General features: G+C 43.4%; 1 pseudogene; it reads right to left on the reverse strand.

Annotated features, from left to right (window-relative positions):
- Nucleotides 1-11,612: 11,612 nt before the first annotated feature.
- Nucleotides 11,613-12,592, reverse strand: LOC119446714 (uncharacterized; annotated as a pseudogene).
- Between the last annotated feature and the right edge of the window lie 311 nt (nt 12,593-12,903).

The following is a 12,903-nucleotide window of genomic DNA, read 5'->3' on the forward strand; positions in this document are numbered from 1 at the left end:
TTATACTTTTTCATGTAGGGACCCGGTGACACACCAGACTGTAATGTCATCCGCGTATAGGGCGTTATCGACACCCTGGATGGCTTGTAGTTTCCTCGCAAGGCCTATCATCGCCACATTAAATAGCGTTGGCGAGATCACTGCGCCCTGGGCATTGTTGGGTGCCTTGAAGGCCTTGATTTCTATTGCGCCAAATGTAATCTCAGCGGTTCGTTGGTTTAAAAAGCCGCGAACATAGTCGTAGATCGGCTCTCCGCAGTTTGTTTCAGCCAGGCCGTCGAGTATTCCTTCCTATCAAAAGCTCCCTTTATGTCGACGGTCATGACGTCGTGTTCGCTTGATCTTGAACATAGCTTCTGGAATGATTTCTTTGCCCTCTAAGTAGTTTTGTAATCTAGAGTTGACTATTATTTCAAATAGTTTCCCCAGACAGGAGATTAGGGAGATTGATCTAAGGTTATTAATTGCTAATTTATTGCCAGGCTTGGGCATTAAAACCATTCGAGCGTGCTTCCACTCCCCTGGAAAGCTTCCACTGCCCGTGTTGCCAATGTTCATTTATAAATGTAGTGCATGCCTGCAAAGCCTCATCGCTTAGGTTTCTAATCATGGGGTTAGTTATCCGGTCTTTGCCTGCCGCTGTGTTTCATGTAATTCTCGCTATCCTGCTCTAACTTCTTCGATGGAGACGGGTTCATCGAGTTCAGGGTGAAGTATTTGGTCTCGCACGGTGGGGGAGATGGGTCTGTTCCGAATCACTTGTTATATAATTCTTCTTTGGGTTCTTATTCCGTCCCTGGCTACGTATGGAATAGCCGTTCCACCGCTTTCTTGCTCTCGTTCTTGGTTTTGGCTTGTTCCAGAATTGCTCTTAGTATGCGCCAAGTTTTTGCGGTACTCAGTGTGTCGTTAAGGGAGTCACACAAGCGTTCCCAATGGGACGTAGCTTTGCATAGCGTACTCTTCCGCTTTGCGGGTAATTTCTGCAATGCATACTTTTAGCTTTCGGTTCTGTGCATGCATGTCGCATGAAACCCCATGATATTTTGCTGTAAGCACTGTCAATACTGTCACCCCTTTGCTGCGTCCTTTCTTTGTCCGTCTTCAAACAGCGTACATGTGCGTGGTTTCATAGAATGAATCTCTCAGTTCTCTCTCTACGCAGTCATTCTGCAGTAATTCTTACATCGTTACTTACACCGCGAACGAAACACACTAGAGAAAGAGGATCCAACAGGAGCGCTTAAACACGATTAAAAGTTTATTGCTAATAAATGACACTTGAGCTAAAAACTAACGCATGCCCAAACCAACGTCACTAAAGGGCCCATACCCTTTAAAAAAGGACAAAAAATATGATAGACTCACCAGCGACAAAATTAAGATCCAATTTTATACGTATCCTGGAATTTTATTATGATGTGCAGCGGCAGTGAAGCGTCACATGCAATTGTCGGCATTTTTTTTTATTAGGTACGCGTCGGATATGAGGCGGGCTTACCCCCGTATTCTTAAAGACGCCTTCACTCAGCGCTTCTCCTCGACTCAGCCGAGTCGAGGCAACTAGCGTTCCTTCACTCAAGGCGCCGTTGCTTTTCATGAACACTACTTCAGATTTCCTCCGCAAAGGAACGCCTTGAAAATGCGCCCTCGACTCTAGTGAAGTGGACCGACCGAGAAAGGCGTCTGATATCGAGGATATTCTTAAATGTGCTTAGCAAAAGCCCAATTACATAAGACAGATATATGTTTCCGTTAATTTGGCTTCGTTATCAAATGACAACACGGCACAATGCACAAATTTAGCTCGGCAGCACTGCCACTGTTAGCGTTCGACTGATCGATCAAGCGGGAGCTTTGTTTGAGGTCTGGCAACGATCGCACCCCAGCAGCCGAGCATGGCGCATAGCTAAGAACCAACAAGAAAATTTGCGCCCACACTTGTGTGCTGCTCATTGTTTCATTGCGCTTAATTTGCGGTTCACATTGCAGTTGTTAATCGTGGTTATTTTGGATGATATTGTCCGTGTGTGTATTGTGACCGAGCCGGATTGACATCGAAGGAAGCAACGCATGGAACGGCCGATGGGCAGCTTTGTTTAACTTCAAGATCGAGTGCTCCTGAAAGCTTTCTGAAAACAACAGGACAGAAAATAAGGGTGAGTGAGCAGTTTATGCATGGAAGAACATTACGCTGTTGCGGTTTTCGTGAAGTTGCCGCCACGCTATCCATAAAACGTATCCGATGTATCCAAGCATGTCTAGCTCTTGTTGCTCATGCTGCGGGCATTAGCACCCGAAGCATACTATTCGAGGCAGCATAAGATTGCGCGAGACGTTTTTTTTTTTTTTTTTTTTTTCATTGGAGCTTGTGGGAGATTCGGCGTGACAATCTGTAATTGGTTTAGCTGTTTAAGGTACCACTCCGCGTCTGTGTCCGATGATCATTCCACTGTCGCGTAAGAAATCTTTCAGTAGAGAAGAAGCAGTTGTAGTATACATGTGGCAGAATGCATATGGTTGAGTGCGTAGCTCCACCAGTTTTAAGGAAGCAAATGTTTTTTAGTCCTGTACTTTGTTTTAGAAGCCATGGTGGTTAGTCGGCTTGTTCAAATTGTAGCACATATCGTCATTGTACCAGCACTGGTGCCTGCATTTCCAGTGCTGCTTCACATATACGCTACACAATCTTTTATTCTTCCGAAAATTCACTTGTCAGTAGTTCATTACCAGCATTAGTGTTTTTTCGTCTTAACTTTTTCAATGTGTTATGTCGTAGCATCTCCTGCACATTCCATAAACTGTGCTTTCAAGTTCACGCAACGGCCACATTTTTGTAGTTGTGCGATGTCTTTTCATTTAAGTTGCTTATAGGCGCCCGGAACTTAGCGTGCGAACGCCCTATGTACATATTAATTTTGGCATTCTGCTGCACGATGTGGGCCTTGGAAAGACCAGCTGATGGTAAAAAATCAACGTCTGTGCAGCACGGTAAGGCATGTGACTGACGTGAAAGCATCGATCGATACGGTGCCTGCCTGTTGCAATTGCACCATCTCGCTTCCCTGAAAGAGCCTAGGTGCTGCGGAAGTACTTGACTGATCTGCCCCGTAATTAGTCTGTGCTCATTTTTACACTTATTTTTAATAATACTGATACATTGACAACATGGGGAAATGCACGCCATGTTATTTAGAACTGAAAACATGAAGCAGCTATGCCCATAATGAAATCAAAGTCATATTTCATTCCTCTTCAACAGTCATATACTATTGTTTTGAAGAGCATAGTCATGATTATGATGTGCGAAGTCATGATTTGCCCATGAAGTGTTACGGTTGAGACGTGAGCTTTCTTACTGCCCACAATTTGTAATGCAGCACTTTAGTATTTAGTGGAATGTTGAAGCTACTTTTGCATGAGCAAGTGTACATGCAGAAATATACCATAATTTTATTGGTTGTTCTCAGCTTTGCGGAACTCTTGGTAGTAATGCGCTCTATACTGTATTTTTCAGCAACGCCATTGTGACAGTCTGCATCACCATTTGGCCTGTTGTGGGATCCCACAAGACACGCTCTCTTCCTCGGTCAATTACTGAACTTCTGCAAGCCCCATGGAAGCCAACTGTGATCCGCATCGAATGGAACAAATTTATTGTTCCGGCCTTCATAATTAATCATAAGCTGAAGTTAGAAACGGAGCTGAAACAGCGTATATTCTATAAGGATATAGAACACGGTTGGTGTTTTATTCTAGGATAGCTTTGTCAGGAGTACTAATGATTGTGTTTGTAGGATGAAAGTCCGTGCTCTTTTTGCAATCCTATTAGAACACAAAAAGATGAGACTAATTTTAATTTATTATTTCAGAGATTGGCACTTGAATTGACCAGAAATAATTCAGGGGTAGAGACTGTTTTAATAAATATAGCTTAAAAAACGAAACCTGGATGAAAAATACAGACTTTAGCTGCAAGGTGCCTATGAAGGCAGATGTATGCAAAATTCCTTTAGTGGTGATGTTTAAGCTGGTAGGATGTCAGAAAGGAGATAGAAGTTCTAGCCAGAATAGTGAGACGACTACAGTGCAGCACGACAGATTAACTGGAGCTCATCTCCGCTTGTACACCAATGCAAGCGCAGCACACTTGTAAAGGCAATTGCTCTGCGTGGTTGTGTTGGAAGCCTGGTTGCTGCATAAGAGAAGGCTTGGTTATAAACATGCAATGCTGCTAACGCACATAAAAACTAGCTTAGTTACTGTATCCGCTTTCTTCAGTTTACTTTTCGTAGTAAATACATTTGTTAAAGATTTTCATTGTGTTTTGGAAGCCGATTTGTTTTACATTGATGAGCTCGGAGTGTTTTCATTAATATTTGCAAAGATACCATACAAGCTGGTCTTGCGTTGGCGCAGCCAGACCGACATACACCAATCTAACACTTAGATAATACACTCACTAATAGCTGGAATATGTGCCACAAAGATATGTGACATATCTGCTACCACTTGCTAGCGATTTCTGTGTTAGCAGCTGGGTCAACTGCTACAGCTTTTTTATCACAATAAAAACAATGTGATGTACAAACATTATCCTCTCCAGTATTGTTATTCAATCTTTTGTATTGAAATAAAACATTACATTCCCTCTGTATACATGCAGGTATAATTATGAAAACCATGCTCACTTCCTCGTTGGGCGTTCATAAGCATGATAAGGTAATTAAATTGAATATTTTGAAGCAAGGCTCACGTAATTATTGCTAACGACTTTAAAAGGAGCTACTGCACACGTCCCATGCAAAATTACAGTATACATTTTGTTTTCCCTAGAGCAACTAAATGCCTGAAGTTATAGAGAAAAAAAAGTGAACGCACCTGGTCGTTTATAGAGAAGCTCGTCTTGCTGTGGTGTGCTTCGCCGTCCTTGGAATGGCGTAGTAAGTGATGCACCCGAGTACAAACCGCTCAGGTGGGGCGAATGCCGGCGCTCGTGCAGCCAGATCCGCATCCAGCAATCGAGCTAAAAAAAAAGGACGTACAGCGCGAAAGCACAAGGACTGATAGGGACAACAAACACTGCGCTGCCTCTATCAGTCCTTGTGCTTTCGCGCTGTACGTCGTTTTTTTACCATGATTTACCAACTAGCCCAAGCAACCACCCTCGTTCAGCAATCGAGCACACAGGCAATACACACACTAATGACAGGAACCTTCGCAGTTGTTTTCATAGGTTCGAAGTCCGCCGCAGTTATGCGTCGTGCCGCGCTTCAACTGATGCTGCTTTGTATGCACGTCAATGCACTGGCGCCGTTAGTAGTTTCGGAGCACTCGCACGAAGAATACATGTGTGCAGGTCATCAACTGGCTCATGCACGGAATAAGACGACAGGTCACTGCACTAGCTGGCAGTCTTCTTGACAGGACGGCCGATCTGTATCGGTGCCGCAGTAGAATTACTCCGTTCACGAAGCGCTCCAGAGGATTGCACCGGTCCGTAAAACGATGCCTTGAAAATGCTCAGCATCGTTAACGAAAGAAAAGCTGCGGAGGCAACTGGCGTCCATCGGAAAAAGCCGACGAGGCGAGTGACAGATCACAACGCAGCCATGTTTGCCCACTAACTACACTGAAGGAGCGATTCAAGGTAGCTGCGGGGCTACTTTGAGATTCTCGAGTAAAACGCTCGAGCTTTCCTTCACGCAAGGCGCGTTTCGAGTGGAGGGCGATTTGTGAAATGAAAAGCCACCCTCAAGGAGCATTTAGAGTGGAGGGTCGAGTCGAGCTGCGTTTCTGAATACGGGGGTTATAGTGAGCAAGCATTCTTAGGTGACTCGCCCAGGAAACCTGTGTGTTGGTCCGTCCGTAACGCGTAACACGATGCGCTCCATAAAAAAACGGAATAAATTATAAAAGTTTGGCGGTGGTGAGTTTCGAACAATCGACCATGTGATGGTTTTGGAAACTGCTTGCTTACAATATAAAAGAAGCAACGAGGAAGGGGCCATGCTTGGCGCTGGCGATACGGTTTCCGTTACATCCCCTTTGTTTTGTTTGTTTCATTTTTTTCATTCTTTATTTGTTTCCTTCTTCTTGTAACTGCAGCGCGCACACGAGAAACGAGGACAAAAAGTGAAAGTGACAGACAAGCGCTGACAAAGGACACACATAAAGGACAGAAAATGGAGCAAAAGCAAAAGGCTTGAAGCCTGACAAAAGGGCTCTGCTCCAATACAGTGCGGCACGCAGGCCATAATGCATATTTGAAAACAAGGAAGGAAAGAAACTTACGTATACAGAGTAATGTAACGTATATAATACAGAAGCGTCATTAGATATGCACATATATACATAATACCGCACTTGTAATATTCAAACATGTTGAAAATACACTAGATGTGATTTCGCATCACTCCCAGATAAAGCAAAACAAGGACATATGCACGAAGTATACAAAAAATAAAACAAAAAAACAGAACGTATGCTTAGAGATACAACAAAGCATATAGTTCATTCCTGGTATTGACACACGCTAAACGATGTAGGCAAATAGGAACACTTAAAAATAATCAAGAAAATTCAATGTTATTATTAATCAGGAACCTACTCAGAATTTTTTTGGAAATGGCACTTTCTATGTCTATGAGGCCGTTGGTTTTATTGAACAGAGTAGGCACCTGAAATGCACTATGTTGCCGTCCATAACTAGTTCTGATTTTTGGAGTTCTTTTGTTTATGTACGAAAAGCATACGAACAATCCCGAGTATCCTGCAAACAATAAAGCCTTTTGCGTTGTATATATTGGAAAAGTTTGAAATCATATATTTGAGTAGCTTTAATCAGAAGGTGCTTCAGAAACAACGGTTCTGTTCGCAGGTCACGTATAGGACCATGAAAATCTTCAAAGATTCTCAGAACCCTTTCCTTGCAAAACAATCAGTTTAGAATAATTCGTTAACGCTGTAGTCCCCCCCACAAGCGCGCAATAAGATAGTCGAGAGTAAAAAAGAGTATAATAAAGCGTGTTTTTTAGCTACAGTGGTAGTAAAGAATTTAATTTGTACAGGCATCCAATGTTCCTACTTAAATCAGCCGTTCACTTTACTATGTCCTCATTCCAACACAAGTCCTCCTGGAACCATAAACCCAGAAACTTCTGTTTCTTAACCTGCTCTAATATATGGCCTTCATAGGAGATGCTCATGTTGAAGTTTCTTGGCTTATTCACAGAGGCAGATAGCACGTACTTCGTCTTATTAGCGTTTAAACCTGTTTGTCTTAGCCACGATGAGAGCTGATTTAAAAAATGGTTCACTTTCCCTTCAAGATCAACAAGAGAAGCACCCTCAAAGAAAATATTGGTATCGTCCGCATACATTACTAATTTAAGACAATCTGGAATACAGCAAAGGTCATTAATGTATATGATAAATAGCAGGGGACACAAGATGGACTCCTTTCTTTATTTCCATGTACTCTGATGGCTCGTTGTTAATTATCACATATTGGGAGCGATTTATTAGGGCACGTGCAACACCTCGTATACCGCATGTGCTTATTTTATATAAAAGAACTTGACACACGGAGTCAAACGCTTTGCGGAGATCCATGAATAGACCAATTGTCTATAATTTTTTCTCAAAATTGTCTATTATATGATCTTTTATGTGAAGTAAGGCAAGTTCGGTAGATTTGTTTTTTGATATCCATATTGGGCATCATTTATAACATTGCATTTATCAAAGAAATTCTGCAACCGAATGTTCATTGCGCTTTCGTACACTTTCGAGGTTTAAGAGATTCAGTCGAACTGGCGCCTTCACTAGCCTTCCAGCTCTTGTTAAGGTTGTTGTACTGTGACCATTTGTTGATTGGGTGCCCGTTTCACCATTGCCTGTCCCAATGGCTGGTGGAGAATCCATTTCTCTCTGGCTTGCAAGTTGTGGCTGATCGACAGTGGGTATTGCACTATTTGTGTCTTTCAAGTCTGCTTTGGTAGGTCTGATGAAAGACGTATTTCTTCTGAGATTTACCCTTGCTGTCTTCACAATGAAAGAACTGTCTGGGTCCAATGGGTCTGGGTAACAATGGGTCTGTCTGTCTGGGTAACAATGGGTCCTAATACTATCTATGCTTGTGATTCTGTTTCTTTTCTCGGAGTACGCTTAGACATAACTCTTAATTTTGGTCTACATTTGTCAGACATTAAGAAAAAGACTGCTTTTGGTATTCGGGCATTAATTAAAGCTAGGCCATATTTCTCCACTAATGCATTATTATCGCTCTACTTCTCATTTGTTCATAGTCACTTTAGCTATGGTATAACTACCTGGGCCAACACATATCATTCGTACATCTCATCTGTGCAACACATATAGAACCAAGCCATCCGCATTATCACTTTCAGCCCTCGTCGTTCTTACGCTATTTCATTGCTTAGACAATATAATATTTTATGTATTAGTAAGTTATTTGAATTTCATTGTACTTGTTTGTTTTTTAATATTATTAACCGTCGGCTGCCTTTTGATCTCATCAACTATGACTTACTAAAAAACACTAACCGCACTCGCTTCGCATTAGAAGGAAGTTTATTACTTCCCCGAGTTGGCACTAATTACGGCATAAAATCGTTGTCATTCACAGCCATTTCATTATGGAACTTTATTCCACCCAATATAAAGTCTTTAACTGACCTTTACAAGTTCAAAAAAACTTTAAAATTACACCTTCTATCGTCATAATCATTCTATGTTGTCCTTTTTGAATTGTGATGTAGCGATTGTATTATTTAGTTGTATTTATCACTATGTTTTATCGTTTTGTTGTTTTGCTATAGCTTCTGTATAATATTATTCTATTTATACTACATTGTCTTGCCATTTGCATTTGCATTTTTTTACATGCTTCCTTCATCGTGGGTCCCCCTACAGTCTTCGGACTATGGGACCCTAGTCTGTAAAACGTCTCCTTCATTTTATGTATCGCTATTTTGCTAATAATAATAAACTTCAAACTTCAAACTTACATGAGGCATACTTAGACGACAGTTGCTGGGATCCATTTTCGGTGACTGTCGAAGACTGTGACTTTGGATCCTTCTTGACTTCTGGAGCGGGTGCTGCTTGAATGTCCCCAACTCCTTTTGCATCCTACCCAGTGCTTCGAGCTTTTCTTTTACATTAATGATTTAAGGTTTCAGGAGCTCTGAGCTGACTGGTAGTGTTGTCTTGGTTCGACGACTAAAGAGCCTTTGCGCTGGTGACCCGAGCTCCTCGTTTCAATTACCACGTTGCGCATGTTTATAATGCCTTGTTTATGTCTGTTCCATCTGTCTCCCTTTTTTATGAAGCTTTTTGCCACTTGCACCGCTCTTTCAGCTAATCCATTCGATGGTGGATACCTGGGACTCGATGTTTGGTGTTGAAATCCCCATCCTTTATGAACTCTTTGAATTCCTTTGCTAAAAAACAAGGTCCATTGTCTGACTCGAGAAGCCCTGGTACACCATATGTTGCAAACCAGCACTTGAGTTTTTTGATGACGTCTGCTGATGTTCCACTTGTTAGCGTTGTAAAGTCTATGTAGCCCGAGTAGCTGTCCACTATAACAAGATTGGTCTTTCCGGCATGGTCAAAGATCCACTGCGACAATTTCCCACGGAAGTCTTTTTGTAGCATTGACATCTTTGGTGGCTTCTTTTGGCTTGTTTGGCATATTGCACAGCGTTCAACAAAGTCCTTGATCTTCTGTGACATTCCAGAGTAGTAGGCTGTTTCTTTGGATCTCTTGATGCAACTTCCAATTCCAAGATGTCCCTCATGTATCTGCTGGAGCAGTGGTTTTCTCCAGGTTTTGGGGAGGACTATGCAGTTGCCCTCGAAGAGGATGTCCTCGTAGACGGCAAGTTCGTTCCTGAATGGCCAAACGAGCTTCATTGCTTCTGTACAGTACACCTGTTTTTTTCTGGCCAGCCGTTGAGTGTTGCTTTGATGACTCCTTGTAGTTGTGGATCTTGTCTCTCTTAAACTCCTTCAGGGTAGGTGGAGCCATAGGGATGATGGCCAACACTTCCATGTCTTGTGTTCCAGACTCTGCTGTTTCTTCGGGTTTGCAGTCTCTGCTCAAGAGGTCTGCAATAACCAACTCCTTACCTTTTTTTGTAGACAACCTTTGATGCGTAGTGCTGCACATCAAGCAGCAGCCCTTGGAGGCGTCGTGGGGCTTTTCCCAGCGGCTTTGGCTGATTATTCTAGTGGTTTGTGGTCAGTTTCTACTATCAGAGTACTTCTATATATGTAGTGAGAAAGTTTTTACAGGCATAACTGATGGCTAAGAATTCTTTCTCTACCTGCTGATAGTTTTGTTGCGCCGCACTCAGTGCTACTGGGGCATAGGCCACTGGTTGTCCATTTTGTTGGAGCACCGCACCTAGCGCTGCCGATCTTGCGTCAACCGAGATTGTCATGTTTCCATTGACGTAGTAGTAAGCCGGTGTTTAATACCTTTTTTAGAGCTTCCTTGTTTTTTTGCCAGCGGAGCTCTGTTCTTTCGTCCATAGCCAGTTGACGTCTTGTTTGGCAAGTCTTCGTAATGTTGTGTTTTTTTCTGCCAAGTTTGGAACAATTTTTTGCAGGTACTGTAGCATTCCTAGTAATCTCAACAGTTCTACCTTGTTCTTTAGCTCACCTCTCGATGGCATTCACCTTTCCCTCCTCAATTCGTAGTCCTTCTCGAGTGAACACAGGACCAAGGAACTTCACTGCAGGTTGGTTGAACACGCTGTTTTGTCGGTTTACCTTTGCTCCTGCTTCACGCAGTACTTTCAGGACAGCTTCTGTGTGCTTTTCTAGTTCTTCACTGGTCTGGTCGCAGGCCAAGATGTCATCCATGAAGTTTACCACGTTTGGAAGGCCTTTAAGTAGCTGGATAATTACTTGTTGGAACACTGCAGGCGCTGTGGCTATTCCTAACGGCACTCTTGTGAAGCAGTACCTTCCTCAGGGCGTCCTAAAGGCGAGGTAGCTCTGTGTCTTCTCTGAGACTTTTAGTTGCTAAAACCCCCTTTTCGAGTCCTGCAATGTGAAATGAGTTGATACTTGGATCCGGGCGACTAGTTCTTCAAGTATTTTGAAAGGATAGCGTCTTCCCCGCAATACCTTGTTAGGTTCGACTGGGTCTAGGCAGATTCTGAGTTTTCCGTTCCGTTTTAACTACCACCATTTGACCGCACAATGGCGTTGATTTCATGACTTTCTTAATTATTCCTCGTCTTGCCTATGTTGTCGAGCTCTTCCTTTACTTCTCCCATCAAGGCATACGGAATCTTTCTTAGTGGCTGGTTTGGCAGCTTTTGTGCTGCACGTTCATCGATGTTAGCTTGGTAAACATGGTCTTTGATGCAGCCTATCCCCTGAAAGATGCTGTCGTCTGCTTTCGGTGTTTAAATCAAGCATACACGATTGACTAAGTTCAGGGTTTCACATGCTGTCTGTCCAAGAACATGTGTGACTGGGGCGTCCACAACAATAAATGTCACTCTTGCACTCTGTCCACTAGCTTCAGAGAATTCTTGGGCTTCCACCACGACAGAAAGTTTGTGGTTAGTCTAGGAAACAATGTACTTTACCTTTGAAGGTACCGTCTTCAAGCCTGCTTCGCTCGCCTCTTGATTGGGTAGTACGTTACACTGCGCACCAGTGTCCAGTTTCATAGTAATAGCCTTGCCATTTCTAAATTGAACCGTCTCTTGCCATTCTGACTTTTTCTTGTCTATTGCAGCTCTGAGATCGGAGATGTACATTTCTTCACTATCCGAGTCTTGCTTCTCGACAGCACTTACGAAGCGCTGGTGTTTTATTTTTCTCGAGTTGCACACTGCAGCAAAATGGCCTACCTTGCGACACAAGGCACAGGTATTACCGTATGCTGGGCACTCTTTTCTGCGGTGTGTGAATTTGCAGTACTTGCAATTCTTTTTGCAGTCTGTTCGTTGACTTGGGCTTTTCTTTGTTTTGTCGTTGACCACATCTACAGCTTTAGTTTCTTTGGCTGTCATTTCGTTCAGCTGTAGCGTCGCCTGTTCGCTTGCTCGGCACAAGTGGATCGCTTTCTCCAAGTCGATGGTCGAGTCGTCAAGTTTCGAACGTAATCGTTCGATATGCCTACGATGATTTGGTCTCTCAGGAGCTCGTCGGCCAGGTTTCCGAATTCCCACTTCTAAGCCTGCAGTTTCGCTGTAGTAAGGAAATCTGTGAAGCGCTAGCTTTCTTGTTGCTTCATCTTGTTGAACTTGTGCCGCCAATAAGCGGGATTGATTTTCGGCGTGAAATGTTCTTTGAACTTCACCATTACTACTTCCACTTCCTAGCTCTCCGCCTCGCTCAGTGCGAACGTCTTGTAGATATTCTGTGTGTCGGACCCGATCGCGGTCATGAAGTTGGCGACTTGCACTTCCGGCGGCTTTTTGTTGAGTTGCACCGCGGACGCATACCAATTGTAGCTTTGGAGCCAATCTTGCCACTCGTTGGGACCAAGAGACGCGACATCCAGAGGCTTCGGCGGCCGGAACCCATTGTCCGCCACCATTTTCTTTTCCCGCGCCGCCGCGACTACGTAGACTCACTTTTGAGGATGCTGTCTTCGCTCCTGTGCGCTCGCTTCTTCTTTGCTTCGTTCCTGTTGGCTTCGTCGTCTCGATCCCGCGTCGGAGAGCATGTGATGCTTTGGCAAACTGTTTATTAACAATATAAGAGAAACAACGAGGAACGACCCATGCTGGGGCCTGGGAGGCGGGAGGTAAGTGATGTTGCTGGTGATACGGTTTCCGTTACAGACCCCACGCGCTCAGAAGCCGAGTGTCTTACCCACTCGACTAAACAATCACTCTTGCTGAAGGC

The sequence above is a fragment of the Dermacentor silvarum genome, chromosome 1 (assembly GCF_013339745.2).
Source record: "Dermacentor silvarum isolate Dsil-2018 chromosome 1, BIME_Dsil_1.4, whole genome shotgun sequence".
Classification (NCBI taxonomy): domain Eukaryota; kingdom Metazoa; phylum Arthropoda; class Arachnida; order Ixodida; family Ixodidae; genus Dermacentor; species Dermacentor silvarum.